The following is a 15,245-nucleotide window of genomic DNA, read 5'->3' as shown; positions in this document are numbered from 1 at the left end:
TCCTACAGCTTCAAACAAACTCTTCCAAAAGTTTGATGTAAAGAGAGAATCGTGATCGCTAATGATTCTCTAGGTGATCCATGTAACCTGAAAATTTCCCTAATGAAAAGCCTAGCCATATTGAATGCCTTGTAATTGGTTTTTATAAGAATAAGGTGTGTAAATTTTGTTACCATATCAATGACTACCATTTATGAAGTTATATCCTCCTTGTACCCAAGGTAATCCAAGTATGAAGTCCATGTTGATATACTCTTGTTTCATTTGAGGGATGTTAAGTGGCTGGAGCTTTCCTGGCAACTTGACATGTTCGGCATTAATTTGTTGGCAGTTTAGGCATTTGGTGACATACTTGAGTACATTACCCTTGAGTCTTTCCCAATAGAAGCTTCTTCTAACTATATTAAGAGTCTTAGCACAACCAAGATGATCCGAAAATGGAGAATCATGAGCTTCCCAGAGTATCTTCTTTTTGAGTTCCTAACTTGCAGGAATACATAGTCTTGTCTTAAAATAGGCAAGCTCCTCGTTTATAGAAAAATCTTAATACTTAGTCTTGAGTTTTGGATTTGAATCCTTGACAAAAATTTCTCTTAACAATCTCTGATAGCTTTGATCCTTTATCACCTCTTCTTTAGCCTTTTCCATGAGAGGGTTATTGGGCATTGAAATCATTGTAGCAAGAGTTCCAGCCCTAGAGGGTTCCTCTAGGATTAGAGCACTAAGAAATGATTTACGGCTTAGGGCATCTGCAATCACATTCTCCTTGCTTGGTCTATATTTGATTTCAAATTCAAATTCCTGCAAGGTCTCAATCCATCAGCATTGTCTCATATTGAGATCTTGTTGAGTAAAAATCCACTTTAGGCTTTTATGATCAGTGACTAGAGAAAACCTATTACCAAGTAGGTAATGTCTCCATAGTTTAAAGGCATGGATTACAGCAAGTAATTCTAGATCATGTGTGGCATAGTTTCTTTCATGGATTTTTAAATTTCTTAAAGCATAGGCTATTGGATGTCCTTCTTGCATAAGCATGCAACCCAAAGCAAGAGAGCTTGCATCAGTTATGACTTCTTTGCTTAGGTTAGGTAGCCTTAAGATAGGGGTGGCTACCAAACTCTACTTAAGCTTCTCAAAGCTAGATTATTCGATGGATGTCCATATAATGGAGACCTACTTTTAAAGAAGGTCTGTGAGAGGTGCGACGATCGAGGCATAGTCTTTAATGAAGACTCTATACCAACCCATTAGCCCTAGGAAGCTTCGCACTTCCTTGACCATTGTTGGACGTGGCCAATCTTGTACATCTTGGACCTTGGTAGGAGCATTTGTTAACCCATATGACATCACAATAAACTCATAATGACCGTACCTTGTGTTAAAGGCAATTTTAGGGATATCTTCTTCCCTAATTTTTATCTGATAATAGCCGATCTTTGAAAAGACCTTTTCTCCATGGAGTCGATCAAGCAACTCGTCTATCCTAGGAATTGGATATTTGTTTTTCATTGTCACTTGGTTTAATCCACGGTAATCGATACAAAGGCAGAGTGTTCCGTCTTTCTTTTTCTGAAATCGTACCAAGGCTCCCCATGGTGAATTAATTATCCTTGGTCTAATAGTTGCTTGACTTGTTCTTTTAGCTCAATGGCTTCAAGAATTGATATTTGGTAGGACCATTTGGCGACAGGGGCAGCGCATGGAATGAGTTGAATTTCATGATCTACTCCTCTTATTGTTGGTGGAAGCTCTGTCAGGTCTTCAAGCAAAACATCTTCATATTCTTTTAGCCAAGATGGTTTTTGATACTTGGCTTCATTATCCTGCTCTGCCTTGTTGAGCTTAATTAGATAGGCAGGTAATCCTTTCTTTAGTCCTTTTACTATTCGGAAAGCTTCAGCCAACTAAACCTTAGGGTTCCTTGCTTCTCCCTGAGTGGTTACTTGTTCTCCCTTTGAGTTTTGAAATGTGATTTGGCCCTTTCCACAATGGATATGGGCATCATTTGGAATTAACCAATCCATACCTAGCAAACATTCATAAGCCTTGAGGGTCATAATTTGGAAGCTCAATTTGGAAGAATTTCCACCCAAGCTAAATTCTACCTTGCTAGTTTGTTGTGTTGATAGAACTTATTTGACATTTGCTAACTCCACAAGTAAACTAGGTGCAAGAGTAGTGTTTATGCCTAACCTTTTCACACATTTTGGTGAAACAAAAGAGTGGGTACTTCCACAGTCGATTATAATTTGAAAGGGTTTACCTTAATAATTTGCTGGTGCTTGAATTACCCTTGGCATCTTTTTGCATAACCTTGGAAGTTGCCCTTATTCTGACTCTTTCTGTTCCAAATTTTTGTATTTCTGGGCCGCTGTTCAATCTCCTAACCTATTGGAGCTGCTCAAATCAATGCATCTTGTAAATCTAATGGTCTCATTGATTCAAGACGTGTATTGAGGGACGAATTTAGGCCATTGCAAAATTTGGATACTTGCTGTAAAACATCCATCATAGGTGCATATTTCAAAAGTGTTACAAATTTGGAGTAGTAAGCTTCTAGGCTTAGGCTAAACTACTTTAGGTTGAAGAACTCATTCATATTCTAGGCTTGATATGTGGGTGGAAGGTATCTCCCATGCACATCATCCTTAATCTTGTCCCAAGTGATAGCACTTTCAGACGTTCTTTGGTCATTGCACCACTGTTTCCACCAAAGACCAGCATCTCCTGTGACTTTTAGTTTGGCGATCATTGCTTGATTTGATGTTGCAATCCCTTCAACAGTGAAATTGTCTTCCATAGATTCTATCCATGTTTCTACTTTAGTTGAAATGTCCCTCCCCTTACCATCAAACTCAGGTGGCTTGTACTGCTTGAGAAGAAATTTCTTCTCTTCAGCTTCTGTAATATTGAGATTTGGGGTGACGTTCTAGGAAATTATGCAACTTTTATGATGAATTTTTCTCTCCAACCATATATTTTTTAAAAATATATTTACTTGCTTAATCTACCTCATTAGTTTAGAAATGAAATTATGTACTACTTGGCCTTCTGATAATGATCAGGGTTTACACTTCAAAATAGAGTTTTAATTTTAATCAGAAAAAAAAATTGTCAAAAGGATAATATCTTTCCACTATTCTTGATTATCAAGGAGACAAACGGGTGGACAAAAATAATTCTTTACATCAATAGGAATGGAATACATTATTCAAGTAGTTCAGGAGCTCACATTATTTTTGGAAAAGGTTTTTCAACCACAATCTAGGCATGGCATTGCAATGCATCCATCACACAGTAATTAGGATTCTGGGAATGAATATCCAGAAAGCTATATTTTAAGGAAAGATTAGGTAATCCATCTTTCTTGTAGTTGCGGCAACTAGAGCTTCCTACAACCATGACTCAATCAATCAGTATAATCTTTGTATCAGTTTAATTTGACTTGTCGTCCTCTAGTGAACATATTTGAGTTTACCCTAGCCTCATAGAAGAGATAAATCTTGGCAACCTTAAGGGTTTCCATCCACCTTAGACTCTTTAAATTATTATGGAGGTAAGCAAGACGGTTTGCATCAATGTAACAATACCCTCTGCTTAACATCTATCGTCTTTTGTAATACAAGGGTGAAGGATTGTATATCTAATCTAATATTCGCATAATATCTAGTTTCTCTGACTGAAAACTAGAGGAGTGTATTGTTGACATAAACATAACTTTGAAAATCAAGAATCATTCCCAAGGTTTGTCTCTCTGCTAGAAATCAAGAACATATATTAACAAGAGAAGATTTTCACCACTTAAGGGAAAGATGTTTTATGATGTAATTATAACTAGTTTTATTTACTTGTGTCATGTCCTATATGAAGGCACTCTGATACCAACTGTAATATGCTTGCCCGAGTTGCTTCCTTGGCAGTACATTCTTTGTAGCCCATCAAGAGATGTCCTAGAAAATGTTGTCCGAGATTTTGATGAAAACCCTTGGATTTTGCTAACCGGGCTCACTTGAGTCTACCCTGTAGTGGATGTTCCAGTCGTTCCCACAAGGATCGACCTGAGTCTTTTTTGTTAAATCAACTACTAATGTTTGATTAGTATTAGTGGTTTGAGTTCCCGTGCCTTATAGAATTTGTTGACTGAAATGGGCTTGCATTGCGCTAGGTTCAAAGAGAATGGGATACAAAGGGAAGTGTGACCCTTTGATCCCTTCTGCCCATGGTTCTAAAGTGATGCAAGTTAGGCTTTTTGATCTCTAATGGTCTATCAAAAATGTGAATTTTATTTCTTCTTAGGAAAGCTCTCGACTTACAGAGACCACCCAACCATAGGTTTGGATTCGCCCCGTCCTCCCGCTTCCCCCGAGAGAGTATTTTTAATTATGTAATTATCTACCACCTTAGATTCAACATAAAAAACAGGTTCTTTGAATTATCTTCAGATAAAAATTTGTTGCACACCTTTATTTCACAACACAAAAACAGAGTAAAGCAATCCCTCCTCAATAGTTCATTTAAGAAAAGAACTTTTTATAATGTTTTTGGTTCTAGCTAGAAATGATGTCAACCCGAAGGTATTATTCTCTCCAACTTCAATTCCTAAACTAGTATTGGAACTTCCAGGATACTATCTAGAATTCAAAGGGTAGTTATTTGTAAGAGCCTAAGGAGTTTATGACCAAACCCCCCTGGTATCCTCACCTCCTCCTGCCAACTAGAGTTCCCTACGCTAAGACCTTTCGCGTCATGATTAGTCTATACTCACTAATGTGAAAACAAAAAAAGAAAACCCCTTGGAGTAGGTTTTATTCACACTGGTCTTGGGGAGGTCTAGCACCATCAGGAACAATACCTCAATTGCATTCTGTACTCATCCAAATACTACCTCAGTCACAGCAATCTGTACCCAATCATCCATCTTTTAGCTTGATGATTTTAGAAAAGATTAGTACCTAACTTACAATCACAAACATCTTATTTTGAATGCATAAAATTTTAACAAATTTATTTCCAAGACAAATCTTTTCTTTCCAAAAAAAGTAATATTAAGGCAAAACTTAGCGTAAGTGGCAATACCTTTTAATAACCCACTCGGATTTCCCCTTCCTTGGGATCTAGTTCGCACTGAATCTAAACAAGATCTCTATTTTTTAGAACAACTCCCTTGATGGACTTTTCTCAATTGGAGTTTCGTGGGTCCTTGCCCGCAATTAAAAAAAAGATCTTGGTTGGTATTGTTACAAAAGGTATTCTTTTGACAATTTCATCTCAAGATATTTTGTATACCAAGAATTGGCGTTCTTATTTATCCATCAGAGGTTTTGTTAGATCAATACAAATAAAAAATATTAAGTCTTTTTAGGAATATAGTACCTTCCTTGTACTTCTCCTTGGTACATCTCGTACAAGCCTAGTTTACCCCTTGGAATTTGCGATTAAGAATCCCTTTAAAAGATTTTATGTAGGAAATAAATAAAATTATATTTCACGAATGCAACTTTTTGTTACCAATTCATAGGATGATAGCTTGCTACTTGCCTTTATTATCAAAATATAGTACATGGGGATCCATGAGACAAGCGCTTGGTTGATGGTATTCGTAGCTTCATTTGTAATCCTAGTACTCGTCATTCTGTTTGTAGTGGTCATATCTACAGCAATATTAGCAGCTCATGCCTCTATTACCTTCATAAATTTCTTCTTCGAGGTCATGGTCTTTAGTCTCGCAAGATTGTAGAGGGGATTTTTAGAAAGAGAGCTTGGGGTTGTCCGCAATTGCATTGATGGGAATTTGATTGATGGGGGAAGGCGATCACTAAGAATTTAGAAAAATCGAGTAGAGTCTTTATTCCATAGGGAAGTGGGGGTAGAAGGGATAGGGGATTCGATTCCAAGAGCCCATGGAGTATCTTCCTCGTCTTCATGATGAGAATTCCCATCGTTGCGCTTCTCTTGCCCCGCTACCTCTTGCTCTATACTCTTGAGAAGAGCCTCTTCTCTCTTGCTCAGGCTGCCCTCCAGTAGCTCCTCATGCCCCATATTTATAATTAAATTGAAGAAGAAGGATTGTGGCCAAGAACAGAAGCTCTTTGTGAAGGGTATCTTGGCAATATAGCAATTTGGAAGCTTTCAAGATGTAATCTGATGCTGGGGATCTAATCTTTGAGGTCCAGAGAGGCTGCTAGAGATGCCATGACTGATTTGCTTGGCTCTTGGATGATCTTGCTTCAATCTAAGCCTCTTGTCAAACTAAGAAGAGGGGGAGATTGCTGGAATGTTCTGTTGTGATTGAGGAGGAGAAATGAGGATTTTTCTTGTGCCTTCAAGATCTCCAAATTTAGGAGAAATTGTGGACCGTTATTTTGTCAAAAAAGGGGGGGGAGGGGGGCGGCGGCCTATTTGTTGTTATCATATTCTTCTTTTTTTCTTAAAGCTTTAAAGCTTTAAAGCTTAAAGCTTTTAAACTTCCCTTGCATGCTAAGTTTTAAATGGGTTTAGTCAATTGTGACTTACGACCCATGACTTGCATTCGCGTGGTGACTTTCATGAAGGATGGCTGTAGCCCCTATCAACCTGGGGAAAGTGTCGGGTTAAAAACTTTTGACTATTTTATTCGAGACTTCCTCTATTTAATGGTCTAGAATTTTTCTAATCTAATTGCGAGAAGTCGAGAAGATTAAAAATAAAGTTGGAATATCACAACCATGTAGTTCATGATGTAGCCTCTATTGCTTGTTGGTGATTATTATTGTTCAATGTCCTTATCTTCAAGGGTCACCACCAAGCAATTTTGGCTAACCCATTGCTACAAGCAACCTCTATCACTTGGTGGCAACCCTTGTTAAATGTTATTGTCTTTGAGGGTCACTACCAATGGTTCATGGGAATGGGATGACCCTCGTCTAGTATTCTTGTCTTTGAGAGTCACCACCAAGTGGTTCATGGCAACCCTTTGCCTAGGAGAAGTCTCCATTGCTTTGTAGTGTTCTTATCTTCTAGGGTCACCACCAAGCATTTTGCCGCAACCCATTACTTAGGTGCAACATCAATCACTTTCGATGACCCTTTTTCTTAGTATTCTTATCCCCAAGGGTCACTATCAAGTGGTGCATGGTAACCCATTGCTATGGGAAACCTCTACCACTTGGTGGTGACGCTTGTTGAGTGTTTTTATATTCAAGGGTCACCACCAAGCGATCCATAGAAATGGGGTGACCCTTGTCTAGTGCTCTTGTATTCTAGGATCATTATCAAGTGGTTCATGCAACCCTTTGCCCAAGAGAAGACTCTATTGCTTGATAGTGACTGTCATCTAATATATTCTTGTCTTTGAGAGTCACAAAGTTGTTCCTAGTAGTCCTTTGCCTAGGAGCAGCCTCTATTGGTTGGTGGACCTTATCCAATGTTCTATCTTTGAGGGTCACCATCAAATAATTTTAATTCATAAATGTAACAAAGTAGCCTTCTCCCATGAAAGGTGTAGAAGATATTAATCTCACCATGTAGATCTTAGTAAGCTACATAAGATAAAGACTCAAATACAACCTATAATACCATGCCTATCCTTCCAAAGATTGGTTCAAGAAATATGTGATCGCTGGGCCATAGACATGTGATGGACCTTTTAAGCAATTTTAGCAATCCTCACACTTCAAGAGATTACCAAAGACTTTCTCATATAACTTTTTGAAGATGTACATTTTCTTGTAGCCTATGCCCATAGTGTGACGCTCATACCTAGAGATTTTAAGAATATGTACCATTTATGGCTCTATTATAATAGGCTTCTAAGTCCTATGGAGATCTCAAACCCATTGCATATGGAAACTTCTCACTGTCCCATCTCTTCAGTGATGTTGAGCTAGGCTAAGATCCCTTGTCTACCATGAGAGAGACACATGCTTACAAAGAGTATGAGAAGCATCCTAGCCTGAGCCCTGGATAGAGCTCCTAGACTGCATGGACACTTACAAAGAGCATAAGCACCACCCCATCTCTGTCAAACCTCATTGAATTGAAACCAAGCCCCATAAGTTGGAGTCGATGCTCCAACCCCAAGCCCAAGTGTCCTCACACCATGATATTGAGCCCCACTTGAGCCCTAGACCTAAGTGCCCCTACCCCACAAGCTTGAGCTCGAGGCCATTGATCCCTTGCCCCAAGTACCCTTGCTCTATGGGCTCAAGCCTAAGCCCTAGTCCTAGCCCCAGTTCCAAGTGCTCCAACACCACAGGCCCAAGTCGAATTGCCCCCCAATAGAGCCCCACCATCCATAGACTAAGCCCACTAGCCCCCCCATCTCTTTTGCACATTCTTTATTCTCTACCTCTAGTTTACCATGTCCCAATAGATATCACCAACCACCACTATGTGTGCTTGTAACGTGCCCACCCAAGTTGCTTCCTTGGCAGTACATTCTTAGTAGCCCATCAAGAGATGTCCTAGAAAACACCATCCGAGATTTTGATGAAAACCCTCAGATTTTGCTAACTAGGCTCACTTAAGTCTACCCCGTAGTGGAAGTTTCGACTGATCCCATGAGAATCGACCTGAGTCTTTTTTGTCAAATCAGTTATTAATAGTTGATTAGTGTCATTGGTTCAAATTTCCATCCCTTATAAAAATTGCTGACTGAAATGGAATTGTGTTATGCTAGGTTCAAAGAGATTGGGAGACGAAGGGGAGTGTAGCACTTTGATCCCTTCTTTCCATGGTTCTAAAGTGATGCAAGTTAGGCTTTTTGATCTCTAATGTTCCATAAAAAATGTGATTTTATTCCTTCTTAGCAAAGCTCTACCGAGATCACCCAACCATAGGTCTGGATCCACCTCCTGCTTCCCTTGAGAGAAAGGTGGAAATTTTGGAAAATCTAAAGCAGAAGACAAGGCCAAGGCAAAAATGAAAAGGAAGACGAAGGCATGCCAAGAAGAATCTAAAAACACAAGAAGTGTAGAAAAGTCATAAATCAAGTAGGCCTTTTAGTTCTAGAGAGAGAAAGCCTCTCAACCAATAGGGGGAGAGCTACCATTATGGTAAAATGGGGTTTTCCAATTTTGAAGTCTTTTATCTCCTTTTTATAGATTTTTTTAAACACATTTTTAGATATTTTTGAATAATAAATTCATAAAGGCATAAGAAACAAGAGGTATTTGTATAATTTCTATCAAAGCAATCACAATATATAATAATTTTGATCTTGACAACAATAGGTGGATTCCTACTACCATCTCTATCGGTACATGGATTACATTGCAAACAAAGAAGAGAAGAAGATGTGGAAATGAATTCATTGACACTTAAAAGGGACAAGTCAAGGATTTAAAGCTCAAAGGAAAAAAATCAAGGAGGTGCTTATATAACATGCATATACACACTCAAAACTTTGCACTTACAAAACTGGCCCATTGACATACCATGCCATAGACCAAACTATAAGTTCAAAATATTTCAATAGCTTTCAAATAAGGTTTTATATTTTAAGAAATTTTTGAAAATTTTTTAGTTTGTAGATATATATTCATCAAACCTTGAAGTTTGATAAAATATTGAAAGTATAGTTGGAATCTTTGATGCATTTCATGGCTCTATTGGCGAGCAATTGTAGAAAGCCACCTCAAACAAGTCATTGGTTGAGAAATGGGTTTTCTTTTATGATAAATTTTACAATGCACCATCAAGCATGACAAGATTTGGATCTCTCATGCCTCTTCTACTCCCAGCTCTCAATAATAGTGCAAAGTGGTCAATTTTGGAATAGAAAACATGTGAACATTTTAGAAGATAGATATTTGTGACCTAATGTAGTGAGTTGACAAGTGAAGTTCACAATCTTCATGCCATTACATGTTTTTATATTTGTGACCTAATGTAGTGAGTTGACAAGTGGAGCTCACAATCTTCATGCCATTACATGTTTTTATAGACTTCTTTCATGATGAGATATATGAAGATAGATATTTGTGACCTAATGTAGTGAGTTGACAAGTGAAGGTCACAATCTTCATGCCATTACATGTTTTTATAGACTTCTTTCATGATGAGAAAGTTCAAAAAACGTCTTCAATATTCATATGTAGATCAGAGAAATGCATAGACTTCCTAGGTCAAAGTTGGGATACAAAAGAAGTTTCTGGGATTACGTCCAAAAAGTGGAAAAAAAATCCATTGTTTGTAAATGTATGATTGCATCACACAATCTTATTTTGACTTTCTATCACATGAGATGGCATTATATGGATGGAAAGATTGTAGCAATTGACCAAGACTTATAAGATAATGCTAATGACAATGTTAGAGGTTTGCTTAAAGGATGAGCTTTTAACTATGCTCAATGTAAGAGCAAATGTCTCTTTACGTCAAGTACAAATGGACCTGGAAAATGAGGATCTAAATATCCATGATACTTATTTATTCAAGTGCAATGGCTACAAGTTAAATATGGTTATTGGGATATAGAGACCAAAGAGCATGTTGACTCTAAGTCAAAATATGGTCGTAAGGACAACTTGACCTATTTGCGACTAAAGTCCTAGTTGAGTCGAGCTAAATCTTGGCTTCACTTATCATGCAGGATTTCATTTACCAAACCGGTCCTTGCAATTAACCACATATTCAAGAATTTGGAAATTTTTACAAATTTTGGGAATTCCTAATGTGATTAATATTTGGACATATGGTCAAATATTATCCCCTTACTTGAAGGTGAAAATTTTCCTAGATATTATCTAAGCAATCCCCCCAAGTCCCCCTCTTAAATATGGGGTTAAGATCATGTTAAGATTTAGCCAATTGGTCAAATCTTTACTCCTTATTTGAAAGTGGAACTTGGGAGATTCCCAAATTCTCTAATATGGTATTAATTAAGCTTAACATTTCGCATGCGCATCTTAAATCTACCTTTTTAGATGCATTCCCATTATATGGTGCAACTGAGGCTATCCATGATTCCATGCAAGTTGTTCCTAAGTTGATGATACGATGAGGATTCCTATTCATAAAAATTCTTCTAGTGCATTTATGCAATTCATAAGGCATGACCTAAGTATTTTAGTGCGAGTGTGCATGAGTTCATTGTAAATGCGAGTTAATTTGCTCCAATGATCTACAAGATGCACTTGACCTAAATAGAATATTTATGTATATCGGCAATCTATGATGCATTTGCAAAAGTTTGAACCTAATACTTGGCTTAATTACTGCAACAACCCATATCTAATCAATCTATTTGCCGCAATTTCTGGTTGTTAAACCTTTTCGACTACCTTTCAAGTTATGCGCGATGCGAAGCGTGACTTCCTCCTAATGATGTTCATGCTTAAATGTTCGGTTCAAAATACTAGACATGGTAGCGGTACCTAGTTTTGAAGTGTCGAATTAGCATTTATGTCCGATAATCCATTCATGTTGATGGTGGTATCTTTGCCTGATCCTCCTTCTATAGTCGCAGCTTTCCCAACTACTTCAGAGAGTTTATGCTTTGGAGCCATTTCAAAGCTTGGAATGCATCCTTCCCTCCTCTCGGAGGAGTCCTTGGTGCCGAAGTTCCCTATGCCTTGTCTTGTCTTTCGCAATCTCCTTGTCAACTAGAGGCAATCGATGGAGAGGTTGTGGGACTCGCGATGGGGAGTGATGGTACTCGAGCCTTCGCCCAAGAAAGGATTTGTTCTTGAACTCTTCTCCCTCTCTCTCCCTTTCTCTCTACGTTTCCCCTTCCCTCTCTCTCTCTCTCTCTCTCTCTCTCTCTCTCTCCTTTACTACCTTTCCCTCTCCTTCTCTTCTTCACAAGATGGCAGCAAGAGGGGGGGGAGAAGAATAACATGTCTGTGGTAAGTGTGGGAGCTTTCGCTCAACCACCAAGACCCATGGATCGCTTATTGTTTCAAGCATTTCAAGCAAGCTCTAATGGCTATCTCTCACCTAGCCGATGCGCCGTCCATCCTATGAGTGTAATGAGCTTACCTTGATGCCGATACAAGTTGCCTCCTCTCTCACACACCCCGGTAGCTCCACGATCCTAGATGCGAGCTCAAGCATCCTCAAGCCTCCTCCATCTCCAAGCTCCATCCTCCATAGCTGCACGCGCAAGAAAAGAGAAGAGAAGAGATGAAGAGAAGAGGAGATGGTGAAGAGCTTCACCCTCTTGATCTCTCACTCTCACACACTCACTCCCTCACAATCTCACACTCCCTCTCTCAAGAGCACACACAAGCAAGAAGATGAGGAGAAGAGAAGAAGATGAAGACTCTTGTTGCCACACACCAAAGAATGAGCTCTCATTCACTTTTTGAACTTTATATATACAAACCCTAAAATCCCATGGGCACCCATCCCTTTTTTACATGACTGGCCCTTGTGGCAAGGTCTTTTTTCCATTTTCCTCTTCTAGCCTTATGCCTCTAGCCTACACCCGTCTAATATTTTACAATTGGCACAGGAGGGAGCCTGGCGCTCTTTTACAAGAGTTTTTCGAGTTTTTTGAGGCGCCCTTCATTTAAAATTGCGCTCCTTGCCCCGGCTTGGTTTTGGAGGTCGCCTACGTGTCTTTGCTCTTTTTCCATGTTTTTTTCTACTTTTTCCTTCCTTTTTTCACCATCTCAACTTAGGGTTAACATTACCCCCTCCTAGACGGGTGCCAGTCCCATGGCACTTCTGTGTTGTTGTAGGTTGGCAGGCAATTTGCCAAGTGGTGCAATGGTGGGGGCCACTTGGAGACTTAGGTGCTTGTAGGAGCTGTGAAATTTTTGTCGGAGGAGCCAAACGGGTATTGCGTGGTTGACGAGGCCTCCGAAGTCGGTGGTTTGTTGCTCTCTGATGTTTGGAAGGAGAAGCTGTTCCTAAGGGGAGTGCTTACCTCATCGTGTTAGTGCATTGTGCTCGTGCTAGTGGAATGGGGAGGTGGTCTAACTGCAGGCGAGCCTGGGTGATGTCCCACACTTGAGGACCCCATTTGTGCCAAGGGGGATGCGGTGCAAGTGGCTTAGGGTGACAGGTCTAACCATAGGCGAGTGTTACCTCCCTAGGTATGTCCTGCCCTTGATGTGCCCTAAGCGTGAAGTGGGGGAGCAAAAGGGCTAGGGGGTTGGGAGTGGAGCCGGCTAACCGAAGCCACCGGACACGCCTAACTTAAGAACCCTTAGGTCCAGTGATCGTGCTTTATGTGGTGGTAAGTGCTTCTGCAAGTAGGTGATGTTGTCCAGTCAGTGTTTTTATTGCTGTTGTTTTCTCCGCTTTTTTTTTTTTACAGTAGTGGAATGAATGATAGCCAGGCATAATCCTCTTCATCTGAATGAGGGGGGGAAGGAGGGCGGATGGATTTGCACAAAAATTGGTGGCTTTGCATGTACCCTTTCAAGTTCATGTGGATGTGGAGAGAGGTGGTGGAGAGGAAGGGGTGATTACACCTAGTAAATTGGTTGTCACTCATGTCCTCTAGGAGAGCTAGGCAAAAGGAGGGGACTAGGCTAGCTCTCATCATTAAGCGTGCCATAGCACAGCTATCAATAGCATTGGGATCAAAAAAGAGGGGGGGCAAGCCATTCTCTTGCAGTGTAGGATCTTGCTTGAGTAATAACTTAAGAAGCCTAAGGTAATTACATATAGTTAGAAAGGCGGGATCTGGACAGGAGGAGAAGTCTGCGAGAAAGTGCGTCATGGAGTCACTTAGGCTTCCTAAATAAAAAAGGAGGACATTCTCGAAGGAGGTGGCGTTGGAGTTGTAGATAATGGGGAAGTTATGCCGCCTATGGAGGGTGGCAACAAAATCCACGCCTACCCTACGAGGATACACCATGAATGTGGGGTCGTTCCTCTCATAGGGTAGGGTGTTGCAAAATGCCATCCAGGCGAGCATGTTAATATCGCATATTCGCCTTCTCCAGAGAGGTTGGCAGTTGTAACCCCTTACAATGTGTGGCACCTCAAACACTTTGTCTTGCCAAAACTCTGCTTCCTCCGTGCTCCACAGAGTGGGGGTCTTTGCCTTGTCTTCCAATCATTTTTGGCCCAGTCGGCTACCAGCCGCAATCACCTCCTCCATTACTTTAATCGGCAGGACCCCTCTCAAGCTGTTGGGCATGAGGAAACTAAAAGTAAAAGGGTCCTTCTCGATTTTCTGCTGTTCCCAAATTACCAGCTCCGCGTGGAATTGCATTGGGAGGTCATCGGGGCATGGTGGGAGGGATGCGGATGGCTGCACGACTAGTTTGGCTTGCAACTGCCTTCTGGCTTCTTCCACTAATTTTCTTCGTCGCTCCTTGAGTGTGGTTTGTCTGTCCGGGGGCAGGTCAAGTTGTTGTTGTTCCTGATCATGCGGCGAGGGGGGTTGTGGGATTATTTCTTCGCTGGTTCTTCTTATGACGAATTCAATGTCAGTGTCCTCCCCCTGCCAGTCGTCTAGTTGCGCCCCTTCGTCAAAGCCGAGTGCATCCACCTCCTAGGGGGTTAGGCCAGCAAATAGCTGATACTTTCGTTGTTCTTCTAAGCCCAGCCTAACCTCCGCAGGTTGGGGTGGCATCTATAGCCCCACATGCAGGGCTCTGCGTGTGATGCTCAGTTTCTTCTGCACCACCTCCAATGACTCCTTTCCCTCTGGCCGGGTTATGTCTAGTAGTGTATTGAGGAAGGCCTGTTGCTGGGTAGTGAAGGCTATCTGGGCGGCGTCCACTTTACTTTCTGCCAAGATTTTTTCTTTCTCCACCAAGGCAAGGCGCTGCGCCAGTGCCTTCACCCGTTTCTCGTTCTACGTGGCCCATTCCTTGGCCCTTTTGCTCATTCCTTCCATGCTCTCCCCCTGCTTTTGTGCTAGGGTTACGAGCTTCTGCTCCTGAGCTCTGAGTTCTTTGCTCATATTCTCGTGCTCTTTCCTTTCGAGGTGTAGTTGATCGGATCTCTTTTCGCTATTGCTCCCTCTCTTGTCTTCTCTCCTCTTCTTTGGCGTTTAGTTCCTCCATCATCTGCTCAATGGTGGCGGTTTTTGCCTCCAGTTCCTTATATTGTATCATGGAGGAGCTTGTATTCCCACTGCATTTACACAAGTTCTTGATTCTCATCCTCAAGCCGTTGTTTGTAGCTTTCTTCCATGTCCTCTTTTGCTTTCAATTCTTGCTTGAGTTCAAATATTTGACATTGTTGCATGGCTATGATGCAGGTTTTCTCCAGTTGGAAGGCTGCCACTGACTCTTTCTTTGCCACCAACTCAGCCACCGCCATTCTTTTTTCCTCCTTCACCCTCTTCAATTGGGAGA

Source organism: Lygodium microphyllum, chromosome 5 (genome assembly GCF_053477565.2).
Source record: "Lygodium microphyllum isolate KBCC chromosome 5, Lygodium_microphyllum_v1.1.10, whole genome shotgun sequence".
NCBI lineage: Eukaryota > Viridiplantae > Streptophyta > Polypodiopsida > Schizaeales > Lygodiaceae > Lygodium > Lygodium microphyllum.
The sequence above is the reverse complement of the archived record's forward strand: the minus strand, read 5'-3'. Positions refer to the sequence as shown.